The sequence below is a fragment of the Rhinolophus sinicus genome, chromosome 9 (genome assembly GCF_057876585.1).
Source record: "Rhinolophus sinicus isolate RSI-liver-muscle chromosome 9, RSI-T2T, whole genome shotgun sequence".
NCBI lineage: Eukaryota > Metazoa > Chordata > Mammalia > Chiroptera > Rhinolophidae > Rhinolophus > Rhinolophus sinicus.
The window spans coordinates 4,787,036-4,814,217 of NC_142509.1; the positions used below are offsets into that span (position 1 = coordinate 4,787,036).

The 27,182-nt window shown below is 41.2% G+C and overlaps 1 pseudogene; it reads right to left on the minus strand.

Annotated features, from left to right (window-relative positions):
* Nucleotides 1–17,733: 17,733 nt before the first annotated feature.
* On the minus strand, nucleotides 17,734–21,855 carry LOC109439512 (succinate--CoA ligase [ADP/GDP-forming] subunit alpha, mitochondrial-like; annotated as a pseudogene).
* Between the last annotated feature and the right edge of the window lie 5,327 nt (nucleotides 21,856–27,182).

Below are 27,182 nucleotides of genomic sequence, written 5' to 3' on the forward strand. Positions count from 1 at the left end.
AGTTAAAATGTGAGGCTGTGGGAAGAATGAATATTTTAATTAATCTTTTAATGGCTACATAGCTTTACCCTTACATTTCTCTTCAAGTGTGTGTTTGTGTACAGAAGTATTTTTGGCTGTAAAAAAGTTCAGATGAAATATATTGGAGGAGAAACAGAAAGGGAAAGGACTAGAATGAAGGGGGAAAAAAACCTCAATGCCCGGGTGCCATGACTGATGTTAATTGATTTTTAAGTAGTGATTACCTTGAACTCCTCTAGCCTTTACTTTCCCTCACCAAAAACATTTCATCATTCTGATCTAGACAAATCTCACATTAACTTCCTTCCCCCCCTTCTTCCATCTCCCCCCCACCCCTACTCTGGTTCAAGCCATTGTTTCTCAGTCTAGTTGTGTAGAACACAGCTCACAGTGGCCCACGCGGGGACTGAACTGGCAACCTTGGTTTTATTAGAATCACATTCTAACCAACTGAGTTAACAAGCCACTCCTCATAATTTTTTTATTTGACAGAAATTGCCATATATCAGAAGTGATGTGTGACACAGAGCCTTTCCGTTGTGATCAAGAAACACAGTGAATGCTGCTGCTGAGTGCCATCCAAAAGAAAGGCAGGGATCTTCCATATGGAAGTGGCGAATCCAACCTTAGTAATAGTGTGTGACAAGTCTCAACTTGTTTAATGAAGTCAGTCAGGTGTGAGCTACAGTTGAGAAGAGGTATGCTTTAAAGTTTGCTGTAAATCATCCTCCATCGTGATGAAACTGGAGACCAAAGGAGTCTGGGGCTAGTGCTGCCTGCACTGCTCAGCTAAAAGATCCACACAGGAATTGGGTGATAGAATAAGTGTTTACTATCAGAGCACCAGTGGTCTGAGAAGGCAGCAGGTTAACACCTCCAAAAACTGCCTTAACATTCTCAGACCAGCCTGGGATATTTAAGGGAAAATCTGGACATTCCTCCAGAGGCCACATAATGGTTCTGGGTGTCTGCATGGAGTCTTCTCTCAGGCGATGTGGCTCTCCAATGTGGTCACCAACCCAGGAGCAGAGATGACAGTAACCTGGAAAGAATGCTAGGCCATAGAGATTGTGATCAGTAAGCAAGGGGTATTGTGATTAGTAAGCAAGGGGTATTGTGATCAGTAAACAAGTATAAGTTTCAGGGTAATTATCTAAAGCAGGAAACTGGGACAGGGGACATTACAAACTCAAACTGCAGGGAGGAGGTTGATCAATTGTTAAGCTCTAGGGCAGGAAGAGGCAAAGCCAGGGACATTGCAAATTCTCTTTTATGGGGGTCCCAACTAGGCCCTCTTTCAATCCCCCCTATCTTGTGTTCATTTTATTTCTGTAAAATTAGATTAGAGAAGAAATGAAATAACTATATTAATTAAGAACAATTTTTAAATCCAGGGATATGGGTGACGACTGCTCTTGCTACTTCCCACTGAGAGTGGGTGTAGTCCCTGCCTATGGGCACCAGAGTTCTTTGTTCTTTGGTAAAGCCGGGAGGGAGGCTCTTTATGACATGTCCAACAGTCAGAGAGGCTACTGAATCTAGCTCTTATATTAGTTATACCCTCTAGAGGAGCTAAGGGAAGAGAACCAAAAGGCATCTAATGGGCATCCCAGGTGGGGCACAAGTAGAGAGGCAATAATGAGCAGCTCCAGCAGTTTTGTCTGAAGAGGAGCTTCAGGTCTTCAATTGGCTCACAGGAGCAGGAGTGATAGTCTTTCTTCTGGGGAAGTCCTGTGGAGACTTAACTGAAATAAGTTTGATTTGAGGGAAGTGGACCCAGCCTGCAACAGTTGAGGTGCTCAGGAAAACTCTTAAGGGTCCCTTCAATTTAGGAGCTAACTGGTCTGTTAGAGGTCCCTCCCCCTCTAGGCTTTTAATAGTGCATGGTCCCCTGGCTTTCTGGGGCTACAACATGTAAAGGGGTCATCCTGGAGGAGGTGCTGGTCCCCCATATTTCCTAAGTGCTTGCTGAACCTCTCCCAAGTTAACAACATAGGAGATAACAGAATTCAGGTAAGAATCCAAAGCAATGAACAGCAGTTAGACCCAGGGCTTAGAGGTTTCCTGACAAAACTTCTCCAGAGACTTTTTAAAGTCTGATTTGCTTGTTTTACATTTTCTCTAAGGTATAGGCCATTGGCAAGGAACAGGCTTGAGTATGAGCCCAAGTTTAGGGACTTTATTTATCCATACAACTGAGCAGGTCTAGAAGAAACAGGTCCAGAGTGAGCAGTCAAGACAGAATAAATGGCTTCCTTATCAATCAGGAAATTAATAGGCTTACCTGCCATGTCAAGGGTCACCTGTAGTTCCTCCCCTGTGATGAGCATGGCCTCTTTCTTCTCAGAATCCACTGGGCACTTTAGGTCCATCAGTCAATTACAGCCATTTGCTGGGAAGGAGTTAGTCCCTGTTCCTTTCAGAACAGGGGACAATCCCTCCTCCAGTGCCCTTTAGTTTGCACAAGAGGCACGCCTGCTTTGCAAGATTAGGACACTCCTTACACCAGTGGCCTGGGCTTTCACATCTAAAGCAGGCTCCTTTTCTTCTTCTGGGGCTGCTGAGGTGGCCCTGAGGTGGCCCTGTCCTTGGCCTGTCTATTAACTACAGCCAACAATTTGGCTTGCGTCTGGCCTCATCTATAGTCTCACTGTTTCTTTCTTTCCTTGTTTTTCCTATCTCAGTTGTTAAGGACATTTAAGCAAATCCTCTGGCCTTCTTTTAGGATCTGAGCCTTTTTATCAGCAAGGTAATAGTGGGCCAGAACCATTTTAATACCTTACCAGGTTAGGGAAAAACACGCTTCCTTACACCGGCCTATATCTGACACTGAGGAGGACACATGAACTCTAGCAATCTTAAAATACAGAAGTTTACATATCTATTAGTAAAACTTAATGATTTAATTTTCTTGAGTAACTAAAGACCCAATTAAGACAATATAAAACATAGAAAATTATTTTGATGACACATATAATCTTTGATATTCAGGCAGAAAACTTTTTCATAATATCAGTAGCAGTCCAATAGTCTAATAAACTTTGTTTTATTTATCAGAGAGAGAAAACTTAACTAATTTTGTACCACCTTACTTTTGACATTTAAATTTACTTAATAATTGCATTCAACTTAACCATATATAAAATTTTTTCAAGGTTTTTTTTTTTTCAGAAACCTTCTATAACTTTCCCAGTCCCTCTTTGTTTGTGTTCTCTTACTCATTCAGAAATAACCATCCTTAGGACTGTTGCGGAAAAGTGGCGAGGACCGAGGGACTCAAGCAGCACGCAGTGATCAGGGAGAACACAGCTTTATTACGCCGGCAGGCTCAGCGGGATTGTTCCCAAACACTGAGGACTTACTGGGGTCAGGCGCTTTGTTTTATAGGGTTAGGCCTCTGGGTTGGGGGGAAATCTGGCCGGGGTGCCGGGGAGGTCTGTCCCTAGCAGCTGTGATCACTCAACATTGTTTTGACAGGGAGGTCTCTAACTATGGTGCCCACTGGAGACATCTCTGATAATAAGGTATGGGAAGAGGAGGGGATGGAGCCCTGTTAAGTCCTGGAATCGTCTACCCCTCAGACAGACAGAGAACACACACGATAATGCAAGTCACACAGCGAGGTTTATTTCCAGCTAGCTGGGGTCCCCGTCTCTGCCCGACGCAGCGGGTTTTAACAAGGACCCCTAGCCCTTAAAGCTAAGGGTTTTTATATCGTTTCTAAGGCACTCAGTAATTTTTTATAGTTTTAGGGAGTACAAGTTAAACTACAATTTTCACATAGCTAAGGCATTTAGTAATTTTTTATAGTCTTAGGGAGTACAGGTTGAGCTATGCTTAGGGAGTACAGGTTGAGCTATGCTTAGGGAGTACAAGTTGAGCTATGTTTCAAAGGGTTTACAGATAAGCTACTAGACATCTGGTCTCTATGCCCACATCCTGCAATTAACAATTAGGCCATTAGGTTATTTTAAGCTCAGGGCTGTTAACCCTATCTTAACATTAAAGTAGCAGTTCTTATGCTAACAGTCTCTTACAGCTCCTAGCTGTGCCTGCAGGAAAAAACCGTCCTGACAGGACAAACTATTTTCTTTCAGTTCCTTCAAAAATGTATTTCCATATCTTATGCCTTCCTTGAAAACACACATCATTTCCTTTCATATTAATTATAATCCATAACCTTCAGTACCTTAATTTTTACTGACAACTAAAACCAAGTATGTAGTATTTCCATTAACAAGTCCATAAACACATCTTGCAACCTTTAGAAGTACAAGTTTTTGTTAGCAATATCTCTACCAATTTTTAAAAATTATATTTTCAAGAAAATACAAAACACATTTACTGACACATCTTGAGTTATCTTTCAGTCTCTGTGACAAGAAACCAAAAAGTAGGTGAACTCAAACTCATCCAATAGTTACTATTTCAGCATTTTGTTATTTTGAAATACCCGGGTATTCAATAATTTTTATCATTTAACACAACTTAGTAAAACTGAAGTTACCAACATGTTAGGCACGGCTGGAAGAATGAGTCACGGGAGACCAAAATTACTCTATTAGAATTTATTTGGCATGTTTGAGTTGCGGGATGTCAGGCTAGAAAAGACCATAACCTCCCTGAGCAAAAAGGGGTTTGGAGTTTCACAGGAGGGGTAAACAAGGTTGTTCCCCCTTCAGCGCTTCAGGGGTTTTTCATAGCATTTTCTCTAGCAACAAAGGGTTTTGGGGCATGACCAAACTCCAAACCCTGGCCCCAAGGCCTCTGTCCAGACCACCCAGGCCCACCCAGGCCTGCTGATCACAAGCCCCTCAGAGACAAAGTACAAAGCAAGACAGGATAAGATGGTTTCTACATTCCAGGCGGCTTCTCCAGGCCTAAGGCAAACACAAACACAAGCCGGCAGGTACAAGGTACAAAGCAAGACAAGATGGCTTTTAAGATAAGAAGATTCCTGTTCCCGGCCTAAATATAGCCTAATACAACAGAAGCTGGGAAAACACATCCAAGTATCCACACTATATAATTATTACTGAAAAGTTTCATCTAAAACCTTATTTTAGTCAACATTTTATTAGTTCTTAACTCTATGAGATTTCTTTTTGTGTGTGTGTGTTTTTTTTTGAGATTTCTAAGATAATTATTACCCAACCTATTTTCTTCACAATTTTATAACAGAGATAATATAATTTTTGTAAACCCAGGTAAAACAAAAGATACCATATTTAATGTTAATAATCTTTAAAAAAATATCTATTTAACCAAAAGTTAAACCAGCCTTACTATCAAATATTTTCTTAGATCACGTGATCCTGAAAAGTACTTGAGTTAGTTTTTTATTATTTAAATTTATATAAACTTTTAATCCTTTTTCTTTAGGCCAATCGAATATAATCTGGTAAAACCCTCCAGAGGCAAATACACTACATTATATATAAAACACAGAAAAACACAGAGATCATATACATATAAACAGAATTATTAGCAATTGCAGAGAGATCCTAAGATCTTACAATTACCCCTCTAATTTCAAAGAGGCTGGAAAAAGGGGTGGGAGGTATGGCTTGAGAAATAGCTGCTTGGTTTTAAAAGTGTCTCTTTTTTTTTTTCTCCCTTCAGTTATCTCAGCCTCAGGCATCCCTGGTTATAACTGGATTAGGAAATGGGTGGAGTCCCCTTTTCTCTGAAATATAAGTTTAGTTCCCTTCTTTTCAGAGTCTATCATAAAGGCTTATACATAAGAAATTTCATCCTACTTCCCAGACCTCAAACAGAACAATTCCAGTTGCAAAATAGTATAATAATTCAATGAACTATTGAGCAACCAGGACCTCCAGAATCTAATATATACGTTGGCCAAGCAGTACTGTCATAAAACATTAATTTCTTTTTGGTCAACAGTTTATAGCTGTAGTTTTGCCAATGGCCTAATATTTTGCCCAATGGGCTCCTGGTTGGGATTGAAACCTTATATGCCATTATTGAGCTGGAACAAATACGGCTGCACTTGACACACACTTACAAACACACACAGACAAATCCAAGTATTCCCTGAATTGGACAGACAAAACCAGAAAACTTAACTTCGGATCCCAATACCAAATCTAAAACTGGACTTGGCCAGGCACCAAATTGGGATGTGACATTGTCTTACTCCATATGCATGGTCTGTCGACTGTCAGACAATCAGCCAGTGGGCAAATATCAAAAACCAAATGTGGCCCTAAGACCACCCAATGCCCAAAGGCTGAAACCAAGTGTGGTGACTTTCATAGTGCCAACCACAAGTGCGCTTCCAAGACCAAAGCAAGCTCGCAACCATAGCCCCTTACCGGTGGGGGTATTATGCCTTGCTGGACATTGCAATCTTACCTATTGGCACCAATGGGTCAGTATTACCCCCAGACGGCCCTCAAAGAGGAGCCCCAGATGGTGAGTGCAAAATCCTCTAGCTGTGCACACTGGGGCTGCCCTGTTTCTGGAACCAGTAACTAGAGGCAGGAAAACAGAGCAAACAATTATTCTATCCCAACTGAGCAGAAAAGGTGTCCATGACAGGCAGGCCTTGGCACAAACCCCACCTCGGCGAGCAAAATCACTTGACAGCTGCTTCCAGAGGTAGGTACTGCACCAAGGAATGTGCCCAGTCCCAGGCAGCCCCCAAGACCCTCTGCAAGCCGAAAGACTTACCAGAGGAGCCCCAACGCTGTCCCATCTGAGTTACCAGAAACTGAAACTGGAGGCCAAATGAGTCCGGGGTTCATGCTGCCTGTGCTGCTCAGCCAATAGACCAACACAGGAGTTGGGTGATAGAATAAGCATTTATTATCAGAGTACGGGTGGTCTGAGGAGGCAGCAGGTTAACACCTCAAAAAACTGCCTTAACATTCTCAGACCAGCCTGGGATATTTAAGGGAAAATCTGGACATTCCTCCAGAGGCCACGTGATGGTTCCTGGGTCTGCAAGAGCTTGCCCTCAGGCAATGTGGCTCTCCAATATGGTCATCACACCAGGAGCTGTGATGACAGTAACCTGGAAAGAATGTTAAGCCATAAAGATTGTGATTAGTGAGCAAGGGGTATTGGGATCAGTAAGCAAGCGTAAGTTTCAGGGTAATTATCTAAATTAGGGAACTGGGACTGGGGATATTCCAAACTCAGGAACTGGGACAGGGGACGTTCCAAGCTCAAAGCACAGGGAGGGGTTGATAAATTGTTAAGTTCTAGGGCAGGGAGAGACGAGGCCAGGGATTTGAAAGGCCTCTTTCGTGGGGGCCCCAATCAGGCTTTATTTCAATGTCTGCTCCATGTCCTCCTCCATCGTTTCTGGTATAGGGCAATTTCTGTCAAATAAAAACATTATGGTGTATCATCATATACCTTATTCACTGGATCTGCCACCATGCGACTTCTGGCTCTTCGCCAAAGTCAAAATGATTCAGGACATCAAGGGAGCCATGACTGCAACTAAAGACACTCAAGAAAGAGGACTTCCAGAACTGCTTCAGAAAGTGGCAAGAATGATGGGATAAGCATGTTTGAAGCGAGGAGGGGTATTTTGAAGGGGATTAATGGCAAGGTGTCTTTTACTGTAACAATTTTTTAATTTAAATAGTCACTATATTGTTTGTACCTCGTACATCTAGGTAAAATTTTTGATTAGGTTGTCTTTTATTTTTAATTAATTTGTGGTTTTAAAATATTGGAGATGTTAGCTTTTTCCTGTTATGGATGTTGCAAATATTTTTAAAATATTGGAGATGTTAACTTTTCCCTGTTATGGATGTTGCAAATATTTTCCCTACACTATCATTTGTATTTGACTTTGATTATACTTTCTTTTATCATGCAGAAGTTTTACCTTTATTGTGGTGCTAAATCTATCAACTATTTTCTGTAAATCTAGGTTCCTTAAACTGATTAGGGATTTGTTTTCTCCATCTAAAGTTTGTTACACTTCTCTTTTCATTGATTTATTTATTCTTATTTAAGAAATTAATTATTGAAAAAATTGTTTAAATAACAATAGAAATCTGTAACAAAATTGCCTAGTCCCATCTTTTAGTAAAGTCAAACTTTTCTCTGGTCCATCTTACTGACTAATCTTTCACCATAAAAAGTTTTATCTTACCATTTTGAAGAAACATTATCAATAATTTAATTATTACATATTTTCATGTTACATTATAGCATATGTAGGGGAGCAAAATTTGCCACCCCATAATATATCTCTTTGGCATAAGGATTTTTTAGGCTGATTATTTTTAAGAAACTGCAGACATTCAAAAAGCTCTAAAATTGAGTAAATATTACCCTTTCATAAGAGACATTTATATGTATATGGGAAATCTCTATTTTTAAGGATGTCTTCCTGGCTGTCCCAGGAAGAGGGAGATAAATTTATCTCTAGAAACTCTTACCAATGCAGAAAACAAGGGCTTAATTCTGCATAATATCCTTACCCTGTTTACTGGGCTTTTGCTTATAACGCCTCATAACTGACTCCACCCACTTGCCTTCCAATATCTTCTTTTGTCTTTAGCTAAAGATGGTATTTAAGTGAAGGCTTTTGCTATTTCAGGGAAGGCTTTTGCTATACTCAGCTTTTCTAGGTCTCTCCATGTATACATGGTAATAAACTTTTGTGTGTTTTTTTCCTGTTAATCTGTCTTATGTCAATTAAAATCATTATTCTAGCCAAAGAACTAAGAAAGGTAGAAGAAAAAAATTTCCTCTTCTAAACATGTTACCAGACTCAGGTCTTGTGCAACTTGCCACCTGGAGCCCAAAAACTTGAGTGACAATGGTTGGTGAGGAGAAAAGCATTCTCTATTCTAGATGCTGGCAGCTAGAGAAAATGGCAGACTAATGTCCAGAAAAAAACCACCTTTCCCGAACCGAGAATGATCAAAAGGTCTTAAAGTTAGGCAGGCAGGTGGGGGAAAGAACAAAAAAAGTGGAAGTCAGTTCTGTAAGTTTCAGGGCTGACAGCTGAGAAATGGCCTCCTGGGTCCAGGTCTGAGAAATTGCCTCCCAGGGCCTGGTCTGCTTCATAATGTTATCTCGAACTCAGTAGCTGAGACTGGAGTGTTTTATGTCATAAGCAAAACTGCAAGGGAGTTGCAACCATGCTACCTGGTGTCCAGGCATCTGAGAATTGAGAAATTGTTCTTTCCAAGTTAGTTCTCCGCTGATTAATTAGATAAACAAGGTATATGCAGTCTTAAGAACGGGGACAAAGCAGACTCATTAAAGAGAAAACAGCTAAATATCAGGTGGCTAAATAGCGAGCTATGAGGTGAATCAAACTGCAAATTAGCTAAGTCTAACTATGTTATTTGTTCCCTGAGTTTCACCCTTACAAACATACATATGATGTAGAATATTTTCTTTGTGCTGGGATCATGTCTTGTGAAACTGAAAAATGGAAGCACAGACCAAGGAGAGGTGAGGAGTTGTAAAAGAGGATAGTTTATTATGTTGGGACGGTTTTTTCCTGCGAGCACAGCCACTAGGAACTTTCTGTCCCCCTCCCTCCTCCGATATCTTATCGGAGCAGCTTCCTGCGAGCACAGCAGTTAGAGGCTTTCCCTTCAAAACAGTATTGAGCAATCACAGCTGTTAGGGACAGACCTCCCCGGCACCCCAGCCAGATTTAACCAATCCCTAGCACTGCTATAGCAATGGCGCGAATCCCCCCCAAACCCGGAGGCCTAACCCTATAAAACAAAGCGCCCCCGACCCCAGTAAGTGCTCAGTCTTTAGGAACAATCCTGCTGAGCCCGCCGATGTAATAAAGCTGTGTTCTCCCTGATCTCTGCATGGCACTTGAGTCTCTCGGTCTCTGCCATTTTCCACAACAATTAAAAGTAAAGAGTAAAGAGTCGCAGCTCTCTGAGAGGGTCCCGACCAGATTGCCCAGTGACTGAGGAAAAGTTTTTACTTTTATACCTTCCCTTGCCTGCTTGGGAAAGGGGGCTGGTATCTTCTAATGGAATTCGTCTATCAGGTTTTTCCTGTTTGCCCATTCTAAAGGGATTAATAAACCCATTCTTATCTATCAGATCTGCTCCTTTGTCCAGCCAAAAGGGATTTACGGGATAATTTATTAACACACGGCGCATTCTTTTATCTTTGTCCTGGAGTGAAGGAGACAATCTAGAACATGGAATTTCAGGATATGACAGCCTTTTGTTTATTCCACCAGGGACCTCTCTGTTTACCTAATAACATGCTAACTAACCTGTCTCAATCTCCCCTCTGAAGATGTAACCCTAACTGCTATTAGGGAATAGGGGCGATGACTGCTCTGGCTACTTCAGGCTGAGGAGGGGCAGAGAGAGACCTACAGCTAGGGCTTGTCCAGAGGTCTATCTAAGGGTCCCTGGTAGATACACAAATGCAGGTGAGGTTGTTGTTGTCTTGTAGGCCATCACAGCTAACCAGTGGGTAGTCTGTAAGCTGAGACACATTGTAGGCCAAAGCATGAAGTAATACCTATAATAATGGATAAAAGAAAAATGAGGAAAGCTTCTTTAAGTCCTGCTAAACTGGGAAGCCAGGAAGTAAGGAAGGAACAATCTAGGCTAAATAATCTTGTTTTTAGTTTAATATTGGAAACTATATTACAAATTTGTTGAACATTATCTTCAATTAACTGTGAATTATCAGAGAGATTGAAACAGCATAACCCTTTAAACTTTTACATCCTTGATTGTGCTTGAGAAGTAGATAATCTATGGCAACTCTGTTTTTGAGAACTGTTTCTCTGACCTGTCCTAACTCTTGTCTCATGGCATGGATAGTCTGTGAGGTAGCGTTGCGGGCCTTTGTTATTGAGCAGGCTATTTGACTAATCTTTACACTTAAAGCAATGGTTATAGCAGGTACTACAAAAAGAGATAAGGATATAGACTTGTTCAGTGGGGGTGAACAAGTCTCCATTTTTAAAAAAGAGCTCCCATCAATGAAGAGCATCCAGTCTGGGTTGGCTAGGGGTGTTTCTTGTAAATCTGCTCTGGCAGCATAGGTTTGTATTAAAACTTGTTGGCAGTCATGAGTTAATTCTTCTTCAGTCTCTGGGAGGAAGGTGGCAGGATTAAGGGTGGAGCAGGTCCATATTTGGATTATAGGACCTTTTAACAAGAGGGCCTGATACCGCAGGAGGTGGCTATCAATGAGCCAGTGACTATTATCAGCATTTAAAAGCCCTTGAATGTGGTGTGGGGTGAAAACAGTTAAGTCTTGCCCCATTGTGAGCTTGGTGGCTTTGTGAACTAGGATGGCAGCCACAGCTACGGCTTGGAGGCAAGTTCCTTACTTAGATAGCCCACTGGCTGCTGTGAGGGTCCCCTGGGTTGCGTTAGGACTCCTAAAGCCATTTCTTTTCTCTCTGAAAGGATTGTCCAGTGGGAAGACTTAAGGCTGGGGCATTTAACAGTGCTTGTTTTAAAAGGCTAAAAGCTTGTTCTGCCTCTGAACGCCAAAGTAACAGGTGAGTATTTGCAGTTTGAGTGTCTTTAATTAATTGATAGAGGGGACGGGCCATTTCTCCGTATCCGGGGATCCATAGGCGGCAGTAGCCGGTAATTCCTAGGAAGTCCCTTAATTGTTTCAGGGTCCTATGTAGGGGATACGTGGAGATGGGACGAACTCTGTCCTCCCCTAGGGCTCTAGTCCCTTCAGAGATAATTAGCCCAAGGTATCTGACAGAAATCTGACATTTGGGCCTTGGCCTTGGAAACCTTGTAACCCTTAGAGGTTAGAAAATTTAGAAGAGCAGAGGTGCCTCCGCTGATGAGGTCTTCAGATGGCGCACACAATAAAAGACCATCAACATATTGTAAAAGAGTACAGCTGTTATAGAAAAAAATCTGACAGGTCCTTATAGAGGGCCTGTCTAAAGAGGTGCGGGCTATCTCTAAACACCTGCAGGAGGACCGTCCAGGTAAGCTGTGAAATCTGGCTTTCAGGGTCCTCAAAGGCAAAGAGATATTGTGAGTCAGGTTGCACAGGTATACAGAAAAAGGCATCCTCTAAATCTAGCCACGAGTCATTTGGCTGTTTCAGGTATTTGGGCTAGGAGTGTATAAGGATCTGGAACTACAGGGTGTAGAGGAATGACTGCTCGCCTCGTTGATGGCCCGGAGGTCTTGAACCAGTCTCCATTCTCCATTGGGTTTGGGAACACCTAAGATGGGGGTGTTGCATTCTCTAAGGAGCCCTTGTCGTTTGAGGCTGTTAATGATAGGGATTAGTCTTTTCTGTACCTCGGGTTTTAGAGGGTATTACTTCTGGTGAGGAATAGAGTGGGGTCCTTCAGATGAATGTGGACTGGAGTGGCTGTTAAGCCAATTGTCCCTTGTGATGCCCAAACATCAGGGTTGATGTTGGCTTCTACTACTGGGCGGCAGCTAGGAATACTTCCAGGGGCTAGGAGAACAATAGTTCTGATTGCCATCATAATGTCTCTTCCTAAAATTGGAGTAGGGCTTTCTGACATAATTAAGAATGAATGGGAGAACATTAGGTTGCCCCACATGCAGCAGTTGGCTTGCCTGTTACTCCACGGACAGTAACATGTCAATTGGAGAGGGCTCCTTATATTTCTGAAGTGACTGTTGAACTTCTTAAGGTAACATAGGAAATAACAGAATTTAGGTTAGAATCTAAAGCAATGGGCAGCAGTTAAAGCCAGGGCTTCGAGGTCTTTTGATAAAACCTTTTCTAAAGTCCTTTTTAATTAATTTATTTTACATTTTCTTTAAGGTATAGACCAATGATAAGGAACAGGCTGAGTAAAATTAGTCCAAATTTGCGGGCTGTCTTTATCTTTACAACCAAGCAGTTTTCAGAGGAAAAAGGTCCAGAGTGAGCAGTTGAGACCGAATAAATAGCTTCTATATCAATTAGGAAATTAATAGGCTTACCACGTCAGGGTCACCCACAGTTTTATCCCTTGTGATGAGAACAGCTTGGGAGCCGCTAGGAACTTCAGGCCCAACAGTGATGACAGCCATTTTTGGGGAGGGAATTTGTCCCCGCTCCCTTCCTTCAGAGCCAGGGATACTCCTTCCTCTAGTGCCCTTCAGTCTGTACAGGGGCACGGCTGTTTTGGAGGATTAGGACAGTCCTTACTCCAGTGTTCTGGTCTTGCATATCCAGAGTAGGCTCCTTTATCTGGTGTTTCCTCGTCTGGGGCTTTTGGGGTGCCTTGAGGTGACGTCAGCCCTGGGTTGTCTATAACTGTGGCCAGAAGTCTGGCCTGTCTCTGGTCTTATGCTCTGGTCTCACTGTTCCTTTATTCCTCATTTTTCTGTCTTGGTTGTTAAAGACATTTAAACAAATTCCTGGTCATTTCTGGGATCTGAGCCTCTTAATCAGGGATGACAGTGGATCAGAACCATTAGAATTCCCTGCCGGTTAGGGGAAAATATTAGGCTCAGCTCCCTTATATTGGCCTGTAGCTGATACTGAGGAAGGCACATGAACTCTAGCAGTTCTAAAATATAAAAGTTTACTTAACTATTAGGAAAACTTAGTTTTTAGATTTAATTTTTGAGTAACCAAGGACCTGATTGAGAAAACATAAAGCATAGAAAATTATTTCGGTGACATATATATTCTTTGTTTTTATAGGCAGAAAACTTTTTCATAATATGAGTAGCAGACCAACAGTCTAACAACTTTATCTTGGTAAATAGAGAAAACTTAACTCTTATTTAGTACCAGCTTACTTTTGAGATTTAAATTTACTTAATTACATTTAATTTAACTATATACAAAACTCTCAAAACTTCTCACAAACCTTCAACTTCTCCAGTTCCTCTTAGTTTGTCTCTTTTCACTCAGTGAGAAATAACCATCTTTAGGACAAAATGCTTTCTTTTAGTACCTTCAAAATGCATTTCCATACCTTATACCTTCCTTGAAAATACACACCATTTTCTTCCATATCACAATCTATAACCTTCAGAACCTTAATTTTTACTGACAACCAAAAGCAAGCAATTAGCATTACTACTGGCAAATGCAGGAATATATTTGGCAACCTTCAAAAGCATAAGCTTTTGTAATAAAATGTAAGGTATATTTATTAACAGATCTTAATTTACCTCTTAACATTTCTGTGACAAGAAGCCAGAAATAGATGAACTTAGACCTACCTAATAATTCACACCTCAGCATTTTGTTTTTTTGAAATACCCAGATATTTAATAATTTTTATCGTTTAGCACAACTTAGTAAAACTGAAATTTTAAGTTACCAACAGATGGTGAGAAAAATTCTCCAAACATCCACACTATATTATTACTGAAATGTTTTATCTGTTAATAAAATTTTAAAAATAGGCTTATTTAGAATGTTAGTACTCTGGGACTCCAGTCTAGAGGTTATTTCCCTTACAATGAATCTCACTGCGAGTGTCCCTGCAGAGCTTAGAACTACAGTAGTGGAGTGAAGGGGAGGGGTCTGGCTTGAGAATTAGCTGCTGGGTTTTATTTCATTTTTTAATTTTTTAAATATATATATATTTTTTTTATTGGGGAAGGGGAACAGGAGTTTATTGGGGGACAGTGTGTACTTCCAGGGCTTTTTCCAAGTCAAGTTGTTGTCCTTTCAATCTTAGTTGTGGAGGGTGCAGCTCAACTCCAGGTCTAGTTGCCCTTGTTGCAGGGGGCGCAGCCCACCACCCCTTGCAGGAGTGGAACCGGCAACCGTAACCCTGTGGTGGAGAGGACTCGCTCCAATCAACTGAGCCATCCGGGAGCTCAGCGGCAGCTCAGCTCAAGGTGCTGTGCTCAATTTAGTTGCAGGGGACACAGCCCACCATCCCTTGTGGGAGTCAAGGAATCGGAACCGGCAACCTTGTGGTTGAGAGCCCACTGGCCCATGTGGGAATTGAACTGGCAGCCTTCGGCGTTAGGCGCATGGAGCTCCAACCACCTGAGTCATCGGGCAGGCCCAGCTGCTGGGTTTTAAAAGTGCCACTTTTTTCCTTCAGTTACCTCAGCCTCAGGCATTCCTGTTTATAAGTGAATTAGGAGATGGGTGGAGCTCCCCTTTTTTTTCTGAACTATCAATTTAGTTCTCTTTTTTATGTCCCCAGTGAGAGTTTCTAGAAACCTGGCACATCTGGCCATCCCTTTTACAAAATAAATCTAACTGTAAGGTAGTATTATAGTTACTTCCCTCAGGAGGCCAGGTTTCCCTATCTTCTAACTTGTATTGAGGCCAAACCTCAGAACAAAAGACCAGGTGCCATTTTTTCAGTCTGAGGGTCAAATTTGTCCCAGTGTTTCAAGATGTAATCCAGGGGGTGAAGGCGCGTGAGAGCTGATTGGCCATGGGGATGGGAGGAAGAACAGAAAGGCATCCCTTTGCAATTCATTTCCCACAACTTGCTCTAGGGTGTCCCCTAGAAATGTGGGCCACAGACATCGCAGGACCAATCAGGGCGAGTGGGGAGACATGGCATGCCAGGGTTAGTCATGCTTACCTGGCTGCCTGGCCTGTGCCGCCGGTGGGTGCCTACCCAAATCCATGTGTGTCTGGCAACTGAATGTCTGGCACAGCTCACAGGCCCATAAAGGCTGTGGCCAATAGTGAAGTGCTTTAAAGTGGAAGGATGTATGGCTCGACTTTGGGCATCCTGCAAATTGATGGCACCGGCTATGTAGAAGTGACTCTGTTTGAAAGGAGTGGAGATAAAGGAGCAAATGGCCCCAATCTGGAGGGAGCCTGCCTGTGGGATGTTACACGGCTAAGATGTGTAAAGTCAGTGGAGGCCTTCTTTCTTACATTGACTGCAGGACCATCGGGTTAGGCAAAAGAAAAGATGACATAGAAGTGCAAGCCAGAAAAGTGGCTTTAGAGGTGGAGACAGGAGCTTGGGCGCCACTCATGGAGGCCTGGTGGGCCCAGTGCTCTGGAGAAGCTATGGTCTTGTGGCCCCTGCCTCTCAGCTCCTGCTGTAGCAGCGCTGAGCTGGGGCTGGGGGTGGGGAATTGGGGGCATGGTCAGAACCAGGTGGCAGAGAAGCAGCGGCCTGAGATAAACAGAGGAGTTCAGCAAGATCATGGAAGATCAGAGGGGGTGAAAAATCAAGGCTCAAGAGAGACATTATGCTGTATAAACACAGACCTCACTCGGGCTTGGATTTATTTTGAGCCTGGCAGGTCCTATATGACCTGTTCCAAGACCGGGTTATCCTGTCATGGGAGTCTTCAAGCGGTTGACACCCTACTGGCCATTTAACTGTTCGACCTGTGCCTGCAAACAAAAGAGGTATAGAAAAGCGAGTGAGAGGTTTTAGGATCGCCTAAAAGGGGCTTACCTCCTGGCTGGCTTGTCAAAATATGTAACCGGAGAGTGTTCAGGAGGTCTCACAAGGAAGGGACCCCAGACCAATGTCTCAAGAGCTGGGGAGAGATAGTGACAGGATGAAAAGAGCAGCATGGTTGGAGGAGTCATCCCACTGGCACCCTTATGGGTGGTTGAACTGGGAAGGGAGCAGAGAGACCTTTGGGAACCACTGCAGAGTAGATACGATCAGGGTCCCTCAGTTTTCTGCAAAGGCCCACAGTCCTGGCCATGCACCAACGTTCAGCCTCCTCGCATAAAGAAAAAGGCAGCAGAGGAGTAGGAGAAAGTAGCAGGGAGGGGGAGGGAGAGCCTCCAAACAGCATCCTTCTGGACAGTTGGGCTGCAGAAAGACCCAGGGAGCCTTTGGAAACTTGCCTTAGAGTAGCCAGGGCCAAATTCCTCAGTTGCTATCGAGGGTCATTCATGCTAACCTCGCACCTTCTCCTCTCCTTACAAGAGAAAGAGGTCAGACTGGGGACAACATTCCCTCAGCTCAGTGCTGGAGGGGATTGACCAAAGCCCTTCTGCAAAGCCTGTACCTCTGTGGCTTAAGGTCAGCAAATTTCTTACTTTTATACCTTCCCTTGCGTGCTTGAGGAAGGGGGCTGGCACCTTCTAATGGAATTCATCTATCATGTTTGTCCTGTTTACCCACCCCAAAGGGGTTTACAACCCATCCTATCTATCAGATCTGCTCCTTTGTCCAGCCAAAAGGGATTTATGAGATAATTTATTAACCTCCAGGCACGTTCTCATATCTTTGTCCTGAAGTGAAGGAGACATTCTAAAACCTGGAGTTTCAGGATATGGCTGCCTTTTGTTTATTCCACCAGGGACCTCCCTGTTTACTTAACAATATGCTAACTAACCTGTGTTGTAAATTTTTCTATTTTGATTTAGTTTTTCTTTTTTCCTAAAACCACTTTAGAGATGTAATCCCCTATTAACACTTTGGTGTGTCCTGCTAAAAATTCCCCCTCGCTTATTAATTTACATACCAACATATAAAATCATGAAATATACATTTTTTTACTATTTGCTTATATATTTATTTTTTACTGTTATTAAAATGTTTTTATATTTATGCTTGATCATTATATTTTATTTTATTTATTTATTTCAAATCAAATGGTAGATTTATTGGCTGTCTCTGTTATGCAGTGAAGTACAAACATCTCAATATAAGACATTCTAACTCTTGTTTTGGCTTCCCACTGTGCTGGAAGCCCAGTAACAGGCACACAGGCTGACAATCAGTGGACAACAGAAGGAAACTGCTGCTGGTTCATGTTTCTACAATGACTCAATTTACAGGCCTAGGGAACTTTTTTTTTTTCTTTTCTTTCATAGCATCTTCCTCTTTTCAAACTTCTTGTAGGTGGTGGTTCCCAGCTGTGCGGGAGACATGCTGACAACTCCTGCACTCTGTATGGAAGAGATCTTCTCTTTACCTCCACCTTTTCCTCCAGTAATAATTGCCCCTGCCTGACCCATACTCCTGCTGGGAGGAGTCATTAAACCAGCAATGAAGTACATCATAGGCTTGACTTTGGGACCTAAATTACGTTGCTTCAAAAATTCCGTAGCATTTTCTTCTGCATTGCCATCAATTTCCCAATCAATTGATGCCTTCTGTGGCTGGACCATTCAGAAAGACTTCAAAGAAGTCAATAAAATTTGTTCCATTAAAAGGATCACCTCCAAAGACTGTGCCAGTCCAACTTGTTTTGTTTGGTGGACCACTTTATTGATGAAAAAACATCCAGTCTAAGAGAAAGCTTATAAGAGTTTATTTGAGCCAAACTGATGACAATTGCTGGGAAGCAAAGTGTCGATGGATTGAGAAAATGCTCCGGAAAATTGCAGTTGTGAACCTTATTTTATACATTAGAATCAAAGAGGGGGGTTACATGAAATCTATTGGTTGTAGATTAAGGGGGTGGGAGAAAGCAAAGTGGAGAAATCTTTGGGATTGGATAAAATAGAGGGACACACACTTTTTTACATTGGTGGGTACTGGATAGTTAATAGCGTTTTACAGCACATAGAGATAGTATTTGTGGAATAAGATAACAATGAGGGATTTTGTAGTTTCCTGCTCTGGTGAGGTGGGTTGTGCCACCTGCGGGGTCCAGAAAGGGATTACTCTTACATTCCAAGGGTATGTTATCTTAGATGCAAAAAGACAACAGATAGGCTCACTTAAGGTAAAGATTGACCTTTGTCAAGAAAGTTACAGGTCAAGGATGTGACTTCCTGCCATGGCCACCTTAGTTAGGAATTTTTATGTTTATGCCCTCCTATGTGGTTATTTTCAGTCTCCCGAGCTTGTCAGGTTTAACATGTGTCCCCTTTTCTGTCCACAACTTCATAAGTCAAAATACCAGATCTGGGACCGACCCGGTGGCTCAGGTGGTGGAGCGCCGTGCTCCTAACACTGAGGTTACCGGTTCGATTCCCACATGGGCCAGTGAGCTGTGTCCTCTACAGTTAAGATTGTGAACAACAGCTCTCCCTGGAGTTGGGCTACCGTGTGTAGCCATGAGTGGCCAGTGGCCAGTGTGAGTGGCCGGCAGCCATCGTGAGCTGTTGGCAGCTGGTGAGAGCTGCCAGGAGCTGCTGTGAGCTGCCAACCGATGACTGGCAGCCGACTGCCTCAGCCGGGAGGAGCAAGGCTCATAATACTGGCGTGGGCCAGGAAGCTGTGCCCTACATAACTAGACTGAGAAACAATGGCTTGAACTGGAGTGGGGGGTGGGGGAAGCAGAAGAAGGGGGAAAATAATACCAGATCTGGACAAAATAGCAATTCTCCCTTTCTTATCAATATGGCCAGGCATGATGCCAACTTTGCATTCTTCAGGATTGATGACTCCAGGGCAGTTTAGCTTGATCAGCCTTATCATTCTGTTACTGGAGAGGGGGGCCTTTCTCATCGAGATGCCCGGGCTTAGTTTCCACATAGGGTGGGGGAGGTTTGAACCCGAAGATGTCCAGGCTTGGCTCTCACACTGGTGGGGCTAGTTTCCCACACCAGGGGTTGAACCGGGTCTCAGAGAGGGAAACTGGGAATTCTAGCCACTACGTTACTGGAAGATGGGCCCTCCTTGGTGTGGTGTCCAGGTTCTTGGCATCTTGAGCAAAGAATTGAATGAGACACAGGTAAAGTGGTGAAAGAGAAGTTTATTAAAAGAGATAGTACACTCCAAATAATTAGGAGCATGCCGAGCACAAAGATGCTGCTCAAAGCATTACTAGAAGAAAAAGTACACTCCAAAAGCCAGACTCAAAGGCTAAAAGGGCTCAAGGGCTCAAGGCTCAAGGTGGCATTACAGGGAGAAAAAGTACACGCCAAAGAGTTTGGAGTGGGCCGAGCAAAAGAAGATGCTCTAAAGGCTCAAGGCTCAAGGTGGCGTTACAGGGAGAAAAAGTACTCTCTGAAGAGTTTGACGGGCCTCCCCATTCCTGAGCAAAAGCAAGGCTCAAGAGGAGCGGCTCGCTGGAGTCTGCGGGTTTTATCTTTTTTTCTCTGGGATGGGCTGCTCCCTTCTGGGCATGGGACCATTTGATTGACACTTGTGATTGTGCATGTCCCTTCCCAGAGTTCAGTCTTTTGTAATGATATTAATGAACTACCGGGAATATGTATGATATTATAATGATGGTATAATGAGGCTAGGGTGAGATGGAGGTCGTGGTGGCCTTCTATTGTGCAGGTGACCAGTCCAACTTACTTAGATCCTCACAGCAGTTAACGGTTAGGGCAGATAAGGAAAAATTCAGGAGGTCTCCAGGCTTTGCTCCCCATAGACTGTGTTGGCTGTGCAGGAATGCAGAGACCCAGTTACCAGTTTCTAACTGCCTGTCTTATTTTTCCTCAGAGACGTGATCCCCATAAATCTCTGTGGGGAGTCAAGGGGCGGGAGGTCTCTTCTATATGTGCTCCAAGTTGAGAAGGGGGTAGAGCTGTCCCTACCTAATGGGGATTCATGAAACTCCTACCCTATCTGATCTTAAATAAAAAGAGGGGTCTCATATCTGTCTCGGTCAGGGTGCATCGGAAGCCTCACTGGGACATAATTAATACGCTGCTGACCCCTAGATATGGAGAGACAGATGTTAGTTAATAAATTAAAGCACTGGCTCCAAAAATAGGACTGGAAGTCCAATTATCTTAACTTTATCCAGGGGTTAGGTATGGACTGGCCTGGAGGAGTGTTAAAACCCCTTTGATTCTGGGATGGCTTTTATTTATTCAAGAGTTAGGTCTGGAATGGCCTGGGGGAATAGTGGGCTACAAGGCTTATAGCTCACAGGCTTTTAAGTATTTATTAAACAGGGTTGAGAGACATTCTGTGATTTAGGCTAGGAGCAATCTTTAGTTTAGGATTAGAAACTGATTAGAAGAGTGATTAAAACCAGGGGCTAAGGAGCTAAGACATGAGGGTAAAGGAGACTTAAAATTCCTATATTGAGGGGACTTAAAATTCTTATAGTGAGGGGACTCTCCTGTATCAATTCCCTGGTGCAGTAGTTTGTGCTTGACCTGTACCATGCCCTGCTGTGGGATATCTTCAGTAATACACAAGACCAAGGGCACTTCCCCCTCAACAGCTTCATTAATGGCAGGAGCAGCAAAGGAGCAGGGACATAAATGACAGACGCTGTCACTCTTGTCTGTTCTCTGGCCTCCTTTACAGTATTAAAGACCAGTAAGCTCAGACGTGACTTGTCTCCTTTCTCAGGAGTGTTTCCTCCAACAGGTTTCGTGCTGTATTCCAATGCCTCCTGGCTATCAAAGGTGACCTGCAAATAAAACCCTGGCAAATAACCTTTTTTTTGTTTGTCAACTTACAGATGTTTATGGGAAGCTGTATAGAAACAATGCCAAATTCCATTCTGCTACAGGAGGAAAGAGCATGGTAGTGTTATTGGAGATCAAGTCCTTGTATTACCACAGGAAGGCATTCTAGGATGTACAAACAACACCACGTGAAGAAAGGCAAGCAGGCCAAGGACTTATTACAAGATAGAAAATATTACAGTACACTCTCAAGATGGTGTGAGAGTGGACTGGACCATGAAAAAGGCCAACTACTCCAAAGAACAAAGAAACTTATGATTATATTTGAATGAGGCACAAAATATCCAGGGGTGGCATGGCAGGTGTTCCCAGGGTGAGTCTCTGCTGACCACTCCTTCCCATGGGGAGTTGGGATTCCCTGGTAGGAATTTTCATGGCGACACAGAGGGTGGAGGATTTTCCCTGCCTGAAATGCTAATAGTGTTATAATCCATTACAATTAGCTGTAAATGCACATTTTCTTAGGAATGATCTCATCTCCTCTTTCCTTTATTTCCCCTCACATCTTTCTTCCTTTCCTCCCTGTGGACCTGTTCTTTCTGCATAAGGTAACAATAGGAGTCAGGCAGCACTGAGGCCACTGCTACTGGAGGCCATTGTAGTGGTGGCAGTGGCGAGATGAGATCTTTTATCTTTTTTCTGAATAGAATAACAAGATTGGGACTGTTGTTCCCAAACATATACGTAGTTTTAGTAGATAATGTCAAGATACATTACAAAAAGATGCAGTTTTTATTTTCTCTAGCAATTTGTATTTTTTAAAACTTTATGTCTGTTAAGTCTCTGAATGTCAGAGACCTTGACTTAATGTTAGGTCTCTGAATTTTAGGACTCAGAGACCTTGACTTACAGACAGAGTCATGTCTACACAAAAACAAAATGTCTGCTGGCCTGCACCTGCCGACAGAGCCAAATTTGTGATGCCACAAAACAGCTACTGGCTTACAGGCAGTCAACATTTTCTGTTCAAACATTGCTACCCTGTCAGCATAGCTGCTATAAAGCCCTGCTCACCCCTTCCTTTGGGGCTGCAAGTATCCTTTAGACACGCACCCCAGGCTGTAGCCATCTTTTCTCAGCCCGATAAACTTTTGTCTCTTACAATAAAAACTTTCTTAACTTGCCTGACCATGCACGTTCCTTTACCAGCCAACCTATCAATATCATAGCCAGCATTAGTCTTTATCAATTTTAGAAAATGGTTTTGTAGTTTTATTTTATCTTTACATCTTTATTCATATTGGATTTTACTTGTGTACAGAGTTAGACAAAGACAATCTTTTTTCCTGTTAGATGAATATCCTACAATCTTATTTACGGAGGAACTCATTTATCCTTTTTCATAGAATTGAATTACTATATTTTTCAAAATGACATGAATAAAAAATATTCATTAATTCAACAAATATTTATTGAACACCTACTCTGTGCAAGGCTCTGTTTAGGTGCCAGCAATTCAGGGAAACAAAACGGTTAAAAATTCTTGTTCTTATGGAATTTACAATCCAGTCAACACCTTGACCAGTTTCTGGACTATATTCTATAACCCCAATTAACATATTATTTAATATATACGTGGCAGTAACATATATTAACTTGTTTATACTATATTAATTATTAAAAACTTAGTGTATTTCAAATCCCTGTTCATAAGTGTTCTTGTCAAAAAAATATTTCGTAAGTTTTACATTTATTCATTTTGTCCTTCCTCTTAAAAAAAAACTAATTATAAAGTGGTTTAGACATTCAAAAGTGCACGGGGAAATCATATGTATTTATATATATCCACATATAAGAAATGCTAATATTTTACCATATTTACTTTAGCTATGTGTAATAAAAAACTGCGTTTGCTACCGCCTATGTCTTTCTCTCTTGTATAGAAGAAAAACCCAGCACAGTGTGTTTCTTTCCTGTGTGTCTCCTTTACTAGTCACTTCATTTCTGGTCACCAAATGTGGGGGGATATTTCCTTATACCAAGCAATTCTCTAGGATACCAGCTGGGTGTTCTACAATTCAACTCAATTCTGACACCATCTAACCTGAGCTAACATTAGATGTTACAGGTTAATGTCTCAGTCCTACAGGACTGCCCTCACCCTCTCAGAGGCCAACTGTAAGCAGTAGGTTTCCAGGTTATCCACAACTTGTCTGATGTGGCTACAAATCAGAGAATCCCATTACTCCCTCCTCTGTTTTGATTAATTTGCTAGAGCAGCTCACATAACTCAGGGAAACAGTTACTTACATTCACCAGTTTATTAAAGGATATGCTAAAGGATACAGATAACAGCCAGTTAGAGATACAAAGAGTGAAGTGTGGGAGGGTCCCAAGTGCAGGAGCTTCTCTTTTCCTGTGGAACTGGGGGAATCACCCACCCATTACATGGATGTGTTCACCACCTCTAAGCTCCCCAAATTCTATACTATTGGGAATTTTTATGAAGGCTTTATCACATAAACATGATCAGTTATTAACTCCATTTCTAACTCCATTTCCTACCTCTATCCCCTCTCTGGAGGATGGTGGTGGGGCTAAAAATTCCAAACTTTTAATTTTGGCTCTGTCTTTCTGGTGACCAGCCCCTATCCAGGAGCCATCCAAGAGCCCACTCAGAATCTCCTTAGTAAAACAACAGAGGTTCTTAGTGCTCTAATCATTTAGGAAATTACAAAGGTTTTAGGAACTCTGTGTCAGGCACCAGGGGCAGAGACCAATACATATATTTTTTAATATCTCACAATATTAATGATTCTCTTAAAAAGAAAAGAACACTGCAGGGGCAGCTGGATGGCTCAGTTGGTTAGAGTGTGGACTCTGAGCAACAGCGTTGCCTGTTCAATTCCCACATGGGCTAGTGAGCTCTGTCCCCTGTAACTAGATTGAAAACAGTGACTGGACTTGGAGCTAATGGGTCCTGGGAAAAACACACTGTTCCCCAATAAAGTCCTGGAAAGACACAGTGTTCCCCTTCCCCAATAAAATCTTTAAAAGAAAAGAACACTGAAGATAGTGCTAAAACTTCACTCTTTTCTTTTTCTGCTTCCCTTGCTAGAGGAGCTAGTTTCTAGAGGAACTACTTTCTAAAAGTTGACAAATATCAATCTGATGCATTTAATATCTATATCTATATAGATATATAGATATCGATATAGATAGATAGATAGATACATAGATCGATAGATAGATAGATATATCTCTCACCAGACACTGAATCTGCTAGGTGCCTTGATCTTGGACTTTCCCTCTCCAGCCTCCTGAAGAAATAAATGTTTGCTGATTAAGCTACCCAGTCTGTGGTATTCTGTTATAACAGCCCAAGTGGACCAAGTCATAGGTATTCACTTTTTCCTGATTACTATTGAATTTAACATCTTATGGGAGAGGAAAAATAATCTCTCTAGAATTATAAGATATATTAATATAACCTTATAGTATAAAAAGCACAAAACTCATGAGGGTACAAGGTCCCATTAACAAGAGTTAGCAGAAACAATAAGCAAAAGAACTAGGACCATGATCAAGTAGATTTGAAAAAGACATAGATGAGTCGTATAGAAAAGCAATTAAATTTAGCAAATTAATTGATGAGTTAAAAAGAGATTAATAGAGCTGAAGAGACTGGTAAATTAAAAGATAGATAGGAAGGAAGAAATTACTCACAATGCAAAGACAGAAAAAACATGACAGAGTGTATAAAAGATATGAAGGCTAGAAGCAGAGATCAGCTAACTTTCTTTTAAAGAGCTAGATAATTTTTGGGCCATCTTTTTTCTGTCATAACTACTCAAGTCTGCTGTTATAGCCTGAAAACATCCAGAGGCAATTCATAAATTGGTGTAGTTATGTCCTAATAATAATTTGTATAAAACCAGGTGGCTCCGAGTGGGCCCAATTGTATGCTAACGTGTGGGTTAGAGTGTTCTAACAACCATTTAATTGCAGTTATAAAATGAGAAAATCAAGAGAATAAGGAAAAGGCAACATTTAAAAAAATAATCACTTAATCACATGAAACATGAAATATATCAATTCTCAGATTAAGAACTCTCAGTGAATCCTAAATCAATTAATTAAAAGGAAATGAACACATAGACATATCAGAGTGAAAATGCAGAACATTAAAAACAACAGGCCATAAAATGTACCAGGAAAAACATTATCTATGAAGGAATGAAAAAAATAGACTGTTGACTATTCCATGACAATGGTAGCCAAAGATTCAGAAGAAATGACTACCATCCAAGAATTTTACACTCAGAAAACTCTTTTAAAAATGGGAACATTTTCAGATGAACAAAAACTCAGAGCTTTTGTCACCAAGAGTCTCACTAAAAGTAATTCTAATCAAACATCTAATTTTAGATTTCAAAAAGGACAAAGCTCTCTGGATGGCAATAGTACATGTACCAGGAGAGGATGGTAGAGATAAAGCATTCTAAAGTCTTTGTATTGTTAAGGAAGAGAGGCATACTGGTTAATTTAGACATCTAAAATACAGTGATTTTTTTTTTTTTTTTAAGGAGGGCACAGCTCACAATGGCCCATGTGGGGATCAAACCAGCAAACTTGGTGCTACCAGTACCATGCTCCAACCAACTGAGCTAACCAGCTACCCCTAATTTAGACATTTTAAATGTGCATTTTAAAATTTCAAGCAACCCTACTGACAGAATAGAAATCAAGTGTAATAACTTTCATATCAGTAAATGGGAAAAATGAAGAACAACAAAAAACAAACTAAAATAAAATCTTATTTCAGAACAAAGCAAAGAAGGAAAAATAAAAAGAAGCTCTGAAACAGTAGGATAAGTGGAAAATAAAAGATATAAGTAGAAATAGATTCACACAGGTCAACAATTTAAAAACGTAAATGAATTAAATCCTTCAGTTAAGAAACATAGAACATCAAACTAGATTTGAAAAAAGAAACAAACATTGCTGTATGCCATTTCCAGAAATACACCTACAGACACACACACACACACACACACACACACACACACACACACACACAAAGTCAAAAGCAAAAGTATCAGAAGTGATATACCAGGTTAATATAAACTAAGGAAAGCAGGTGTAGTCTGATTTGTATCAGATAAAATAAAATTTAGGACAAATGTATTATTATATTTTTTGTTGAAAATGTATCCCTATGAAACATCTCTTGTAAATGACGACTTCCAGATAAAATCCTCAATATGAAAAAATAAAATAAAATAAACATATCGGTAAAACTAATAGAAAAAAATACAGAAGAATGTCTGTAATTTGGGGAGGGCTACTTTTGTTTTGATGTTAAACTAAAGTTCAAAATTATAACTCATAAGGAAAAAATGGAAAAATTTGTGCTACCTCAAAAGGAAGGATTTCTTTTCAACAGTGTACACTATGGACAATTTTAATGTACAAATGACGAACTGGGAGAACATATTTGCAATTTTTACAAACAACAAAGGATTAATATCCAGAGTATTTATGGAACTTCTAAAAATCAATAAGAATATGACAGAGGTCTCAAAAGAAAAATGAGCAAAAATAAATAAATAAATAAGAACAGGTAATTTATAAGAAACCCAAAGAAGAACACACATTTAGAGATACTGTCAAATCGATCAGTAATCAGAGAAATGCAAAGTAAAATGAGACTAGATAGGAAAATAGTGGTAAAGCAGATTGTAGATTATTAAACCACAGTTAGGAGAAATGGACTGGATATAAGTATAAAAACATGCTTATATCCATGAAATGTAGTTTTAAATAAAAGTAAGAAAATGATACAATGTGATATATAAAATAATGCCATTTATGTAAATTAAAAATATGTACTCTGTCAAAGTAAAAATTATAGTGGACAAAGTTAAACAGGCAAGGAAGATTTTATTCAAGGCTATTACAATAGGAGAGAGAGGACAGTACCTAGTCTG